The sequence below is a fragment of the Pseudopipra pipra genome, chromosome 14 (genome assembly GCF_036250125.1).
Source record: "Pseudopipra pipra isolate bDixPip1 chromosome 14, bDixPip1.hap1, whole genome shotgun sequence".
Taxonomy (NCBI): domain Eukaryota; kingdom Metazoa; phylum Chordata; class Aves; order Passeriformes; family Pipridae; genus Pseudopipra; species Pseudopipra pipra.
The window spans coordinates 11,983,111-11,991,024 of NC_087562.1; positions in this window are offsets into that span (position 1 = coordinate 11,983,111).

The following is a 7,914-nucleotide window of genomic DNA, read 5'->3' on the forward strand; positions in this document are numbered from 1 at the left end:
AAGAAATATCCAAACAACCTCAATTTTTTACTACTTCGATGTATGAAGATAAGCATTTATAGCAGAGGAATTAGCTACACTATGATAACATATTTCATCTGTAATTTAACTAAGAGATCCAGAGGGCAGGAGATAAAACTTCCCAATTTCTATCAGGAGGGTATGTCAGTCACAATATTTTTTCCTCCAGTGAACAGAGGGGAAAGCTTCCTAATTCTCCAAATAGGTTTCCATTCCAATCACATGCTTAATGAAAAATCCTCAGGTTTCCAGCTAAGCACTGTGGACTACTGTGATTTTTGATTGGCTTTGAATGGAATGGGCAGATGCTTGTTCTGGAAGTGTTTCATTCCTGCTTCTACATCATGTGACTGAGCTGAACCCCCTTCCTCTCCACCAAAATGCCTGCACAAAGCAGCTCTGTGAACCTGGCAGAGCACAGCTCAGGTCATTTGGCTTCAGTGTCACATACACATGTCTAGCTGTCACCTGAGCCTGGGCAACAATGTCCCCTCCTCAGTAGGAGCATCTTTAGCCCCTCAGAAAAATTATTCAAAAATTAATTCCACAGATTCAGAAAAAGTGGATGGTGAAAAACACTGAAAGAATATGATTCAATAATATATTCAACAGACCAGTGATTTTCCGTCCAGCTAGTCACAAACATTTGAAATCCTTAGTGTTTTCTTTCTCCTTCCACTTTCAACAAAACAAACAAACAAAAAAAGCAGAAACACCACCACCAAAAAACAAATGCCTGATTCAGAGATTTGCTCTGTGACTGATAAAACACAGTTATTAAGCCATGATGTCTTTCTTTAAAGGCAATTCTAAATCAAGGATCGTGTACTACTGCCACTTACACAAGGTTGCTCATAATTGCTCCATGCAATGCTTTGATTAATTAAATCACACTAGAGATTGTTTCTTAGTAACACACCTGGTACACTCTTTGTTGTTGGCGTTCATTAAAACGCTGTGTTTCATGCTGCTTTGCAGCATGAAAGGATATTAATCAGCTAAATTGCCATTAAGAGTCATATCAATATTTGCTGCACACTGATTGTTTTTCTAAATCTTCAACAAAGGACATTTCACTGAAATCTCAGGTTGGTAACTAACCATATGACAGTGAAGTCAAATTAAAATGTTTTATTTTCTCTCTGGAAAAAAAGTAAATCGAGCACATGAACTAAAAGGCAAAGACAAGGTGTAGAGGTGGGGATATTTTTGTCTGCTACTTTAAGAGGAGGAGTGGCACGTTGAATAAACTAAACTTAATGTGCAGAAAATCTTTTTAAAAATAAATAAATAGAAGGTCTCATTAATGTCTGTTCTGTTCCCTGAGTAGAAAAGGCTCCACTTTGTAATGCAACATTGGTAATTAGGTTCAGTTTCAGAGCCTGAGTTGAAAAAGTGCCCAGGGAATCAAATGTTACTTTTCATTATTACTGTGAATGAGAAAATGTTTCAAAATATTTCCCCTTCCTAGCAACGGTCTGTTAACATAGGATCAGCAAACACCTTGATAAGTCGAAGGTGAGCCAGTAAGAAGGGAAGTGGCTATAGCAGTAATTACTTTTGTCCTTCAATTCCTGCTTTATTCAGATCCTATATACAAGGAAAAATTTATTCTGCAGGGCATATACTTTTTCTGTGCTGTGTATTTTTCTCAAAAAGTAGAATATGCATCACCTAAGCTTTCTCAGTCTTCACTACATGTTATGAGGATCTAGATGGGGCTGCTTGATTATTGAGACGTGTCTGCAGCAGGGAGGAGAAATCTAGAATTATGGTTTCTGCACTGCACTGGCACACACCTCCAATAATCAGGAGTATGCTAATAGAAACAAGAGTCGTTCCAAATCACTTTCTCCCACAAATCATACCATTTAAAGGAAGAGGGAACACCCACTGGCCAATCTGTTTTACAAAATATAAATTACCCAGCATTTGAGTGGTTTTTTGATCCAGAGGTCTCTTTTACCGCCTATTAAAGTAAACTGCATCACACCAGAATAACATATGCACATAGAAATGCACAAGATATAAAAAAGCTGATTCCACAATTTCATTATTTGGGCTTCTCATGGACTCAATTTGGTTAACTTTACCATACTTCCTCCTCTTCAAGTCTGTCTTGGGCATTGTGTACTGACAAGCAACGGCACCAAGACTGATTTTATCTTTCCCCAAACAGCAGCAATTGTATCTCTCCACAAGAGGTTGATGGTGGCTCTCTGGACTGAAGTCTGCCTTAATCCAGGCAGAGTCTTCTGTCTCCCCACCACAATAAGATCACTGTGTCTCTCTAGATGTCCTACAATGCAGTGAGAAAGCTTTTATTCCAAATAGATCCTCATTGCATTTTAATTGTACTTTTTGAAGAGCTCTGAATCCTTAAAGTTCCAGAGCTACAACTTTGTAAAACCACATCACAAGTAATGGCAAGAAACATTAGAACTAAATACAATTCTAAAAAACAAAAGGGTGATAATTTGGCCTGCCCTGCCAAGGGTGTCAAAGTTCTCCTTTTACCCCAGCAGAAGCCCTGATAGCTACCCTTCATCGACACTCACTATCTCTGTCTTTTCCTCAGTATATAAAAGAAATATTTTAGCTTGCAAAAACTATTTTACGATATGATTTCTACCTAGTTGTAAATCACCACGGCCTTGGAAAATGTATTCATTTGCTGATATTTACCAAAAAACGCATAAGCAGACAAAGCATCTTTATATTATTAAAAGAAACAATGTAGACACCACAGGAGTTTTATATAAACCTTGGAGAAAATATGTATCTTTACAGCACTTTCTGCTTACTCCTGTCTTGCACACGCCAGTTTGTTCCACCTAGTTGTCTGCAAAGGAAGCACAGCTAGTAAGTGATGAGGTATGCTTGAATTAAGGCTTGTAATTTCTCCTGCTGAAAAACCTGATTGTGCCATTGACATTTATGAACCATAGTAAACACTGAAGATTTGCCCTGAAATGCAAATTAATTCTGAGAACTCCTGATACCATTCCTGTGAAAATATTTTAAAGTGTCTACAGATTCTCACCTTAGCAACATTTTTATTCTAGCTTGGGGGGAAAAAAAAAAAAAACAAAACACCAAAACAAAACCACAACAAAACAACTAAAATCACACCAAAAAAATCTCCCAAACTCAACACTTGGCTTTATACAGAAGGATAGAGATGATTAACTAATCATTTCCATTTCTTTGGAACATGAGGGTGCCCAATTGCAGCTCAGTAAATCTTTTTCATCAGGTAAAAGACTCAGGTTTTATTCATTAATTCTGGTCTTTATCATATCACATGCAGCAGCAGATGTTATTTGTATCTGAGCTGAAGTTGGTGATGCACAAGTCCTGTCTGCATACACCTGCTCCCTAACACACCTAAGATACAATAATGCAACCCTCCAGAGTATTCCTTCCTTGGAGAAAATAGTTCTAGCCATATGGTTACTGTAAATGCAAATGACCTCAGAGGAAGCCATACTGTGGAGCAGAACAACAGAGGAATTGCACTCATTTCATGTCCACCATCAGACTTTCAACTTTTCTCATGGAGATTACCAGTAACAGACTTTACTGGATCTCCTTCATGAGACCTGTCAGCAGCAGACATCCCAGTGGGGGGACCCACATTCCACACACAGTGACTCCAGAGGAGTTACCCCCAGAGAGACCCTGGCACCTCTACACCTGCTTGCCCAGGGAGCTTGAGGCCAGACTAGAAGTGGCACAAGGTCAGATGGGCAGGAGGGGCTGCCTGGGTTTTGCATCCCCAGCCCTGCTGTTCTGTGTTTTCAGGAAGACCCAATAGTTACAAGGAACAATGGCAGTCTTTAAGAATGGATAAATGCCTAATGTTTACAACTCAGATGTGCTAATGATTAATCCTGGCTTCAGCCAGAGGCCTCCAAAATGTATTCAGGTATTCCATTCTCCAACCATTACTACTTATTAAGTATAAAAGGAAGAGGAGACAACAATGCCTGCAGATTAATTATGAGAATTTTCACAAGTATCTAATTTGCAAAATTATGTAAACATCAGAAGCACAGACATCCAGCTGCCAGGCAGTGGAAGCTTGGAAGCTTCCAAAGAAGGAGTAAAGGAGGCATCCTCAGGTGCTCTTGGTGAGCTCACTTTGGCTCATTTTACAGTGGCATTGACAAAGCTCAGCCTTTCTGAGCTCGTGCACTCATTCATTATTTCCATAATGTTTTATGCCTAGTTTCATTTGTTAACTGACTTGACCAGTTAAAATATGCCACTAGTGATCTGTTAGATTATCTAAGGTTCTGGGCAAACTACATTTAAAAAAACCCATTTGAACCAAACCAAGGGAAATACAAAACATCTTTAATCTTCATTTATTTACAGCTCTGCACTGTTCAGGGTTGCTAACAGCTATTAAAAAGCAACAATGTCTTGCATTTATTGATGGGAAGAATATCACCTCTAGTTTTTCTTCTTATCCCCTGTATCACAAATAAGTAAATCATAACCAGACAAACCAAGGTTAAAAATCAGAAGATGCATTTTAACAAGATCCTGAAAAAAAATTAAAAATAACCTTCCATCTAAGGAAAAGAGTAGTTAATTCATCCAGTTTTGTGGATTCCATGAACTGATAAGCTCTGCAGCTCGGGCAACTCTGAAATTAAATTAGGTTTCAGAAATGAATATTTCATCTTTAAGATACTGTTGCTTGGAGACCTGGGAAAGGAAGGGTGGTTTAACACAAAGACATGGGAGTTAGTTACATGTGGCATCGTTTTCCATTCCAACAGGCTCTGGAACATACCATAAAATGCCCAGAATAAAACACTGTGCCACAAATGTAAAAGAATGTATGTTGCACATATTTTATCTGACATCCCTCCCTCCTCCTTTCTAGCCTGTCTACTCTCAGCTCTAGAAGTTCATTTTAACACCATTTAAATAATAATGAAAAAAAAGGCATAAAAGTAAAATTACAGAAGTTCTTCAAATCAAAGTTTATTAACTCTTCAGTGAAATCCCTTTCCAAAGACAAAAATGTCCTAACCTCTCCTGTTCTTACCCTGTTCTTTCTTGAAGAAAAGGGCAATAAGATACTTTTCTGTGAATAATTTGTATTCCCTGAATAATACTGAGAATAACCACCTTTTCAAAAATGGGGGAGCAAAGAGGAGACTGAAAGAATTCCTGTTCTCTGCTGTACATTGAACATTAGGATAGGAGGTGGATAAGCTATCTGTTCACCAAGTGAGTGTCATCTTATGGGCTGGGTTTGATTATAGAATCAATCTTAGCTATCTAACTACATCATTTAAAAAAGAAATTGAAGAAGTGGGGGCAGAAGGGAGCAGCAAGCACTTCTAAGTTTAGAATTGTGTGCTTCAGGAGTCTTATGGAGATGAAAGTGAACATCTGCATTAATGGAAATATGTTGTTTCTATATTGCAAATGTAGTGAACTGATCACCCAAAACAAGGCAGTCTTTTGCAATAAATGACAAACAGTAATTTTTTCCTGGCAGAAGGCAACTTAATTTTTGCAAAGTAAGATTTCAGCTGAAGAGGATTTAGGGACCAATACCGACGTGTGCATTTGCATGTACATCAGAAATCTCACAGTATTTTTTTTTAATTGCTGCATTGTAGTTTCTTGAGGGAATATGGCCATTTCCACTCCACTATTCTCTCCCCACATTAGGCTCCAGTATCAGTTCTCCCAAAATGAGTCCTAACCCCAATACATTTACTGTTGCTTGGTAGAGTGTTTTATTCACTTTCTGTGCCCCATAGATCAGGCACTATTCTTTCAGGCAGGGAAAGTTTGATATTTTTTTTTAATAGCTATAACAATTAATAAAATAGTAAATACAATATCATATCATGAATGCCACTTCACACAAAACCAAAAGCCAAATTAAATGAAAATATGTGATTTCTAGTAAAACAGTCACAGGAAAAACATCTTACTAGATTCCAATATCTTTGTCTAGGTGTTTCTGCTGCCATTTGACACTTAAGGATTTCAAAATCTGCTATTTATAAGTGTATGACCCACACAGCATAGCTGAACGAAGTATCCATATGCATTATTTAAATGCTAAAATTAAAAAATATTGATCTCCTACTGCTATTCAAAGACATAAATGAACCCAAAGAAAACCTTAGAATTAGTCCTGATTTCATCTTGTTTAATTTGTGTATTCAGAGAACTTATTATGGCTGTTTATATAACACACCCCCCCATCTGTACAGCTGAATCAGCACAAAGATATTCAATATTTCTGTAGTTCCTGAGAAATGTTGCTACTAACACACTGTGGACTCAGTCCATTCTGTAGGTGTTATCTCAAAACATCAAACTATTGTGATATGCCAACAAAAGCAACCGAAGGCACAATTCTAGCATTAGACAGCCTGTATTGAAACCAGCTGTCTCGGGGAGCCCAGATGGGATCTGTCAATGCTTCATTCCAATTCTTTTCTTCTTCTGAAAACCGATAGGCAACCCCAGGCAAAAAGTGACCCCACATAACTCTGCTCAGCCTCAGCTCTAATAAAGCTGTTAAACCAAAGTAGTAGTTTCTGCTTTTATCTGTTTCAAGTATCTGGGTAAATTGCAAATCAATACACATTTTTAATCATCACCTACAAGTTACAGCAAAAATAAATCCTGTGGCAATTCTATTTAGTTTTCGCTCCCTTTCTTCTTTGACTGTAATGTTTTTCACTAATCTGAACAGAATTTCATTATAAACAGAAACCTAGGCAAGAAAGTCTATTATGGGGGCTTCTGATATTCATCTCTTTGCCATGAACCATTGAAGTCACTAGAAATTACTGTAAGTAGTCAGTATTCAGCCTTACTGTGATATCACCCTTTGGGGATGTGCAGCAGTGTAATGGGTTACAACTCTCTTCCCTCTTATATGTCTTTATAATTGGAGATTTGACAGTGTAACTATTTCATAGTATATTTTTACAGCCATACTATTCTTACTTCTAGTAGATCGTGAATGACATACTGTTCACACTACTACATCCATACTAAATTGAGCTCCTAAACACTGGTTAGACAGTTATTTCTGATTTGGACAAGTAATCTGAAAAGCTATTCACTTTTTTAAAAATACAAAATCCGTTTTCATAAATTTTTTTCTTGAAACCTGTTGGATTAGATATTCCAACTCAAACCAACTGGACCCAAGATCACAGATCATGGCCAAGTAGAAATCAATAGCAAAACTCTCCCCAGTTTCAGCCAGACAGGTTCAGGTGCACAGTACCCAGCACAACTCTCGCACATAAAGTGTATTCTTAAAGTGCACAGTTTGTTGGGATTCAGGTCTGCCCAACAGTTCTTCACCTACATAATATATAATTTCAGAATGCACGAAACTAGGGAATAAAATGACAAGAGGGTGGCTTCTCATCTTAATATTTCTGTTTCATAAGTACCCAGAGAGGTTTAAAATTTCCACCATTTACTCCACTCTACTCTTAGGAGTAAAAGCAGGAAAAAAGGCCAGTCACTTTCATTTCCTTCTATCCCATCCTGATTTTTTTTTCTAAACTCCACTGATTGTTTAATTTAGGTTTAAGTTTTCTTTTTTATTTACCAATATTCATTGAAACTTATCAAATAGAAACATTTCATTTTTCTAAAACATAATAGAGATCTACTATGTTTTCGCAAAAAAACCAAAATATTCTGAGGTTCTGGGGACACCTCATTGCTTAACACAAGACAAATGACATTTGAAAATTTATTTGTTTCAATGACTACTAATACACATCACTTTTGAGAAAACAGACCAAGAACTGGTTATTTACAGACAGCCTCCCAGGGAAGGCTGCTCCATGGTCTTTAGCTCTCCTTAGCCAGCCACCTGGAATT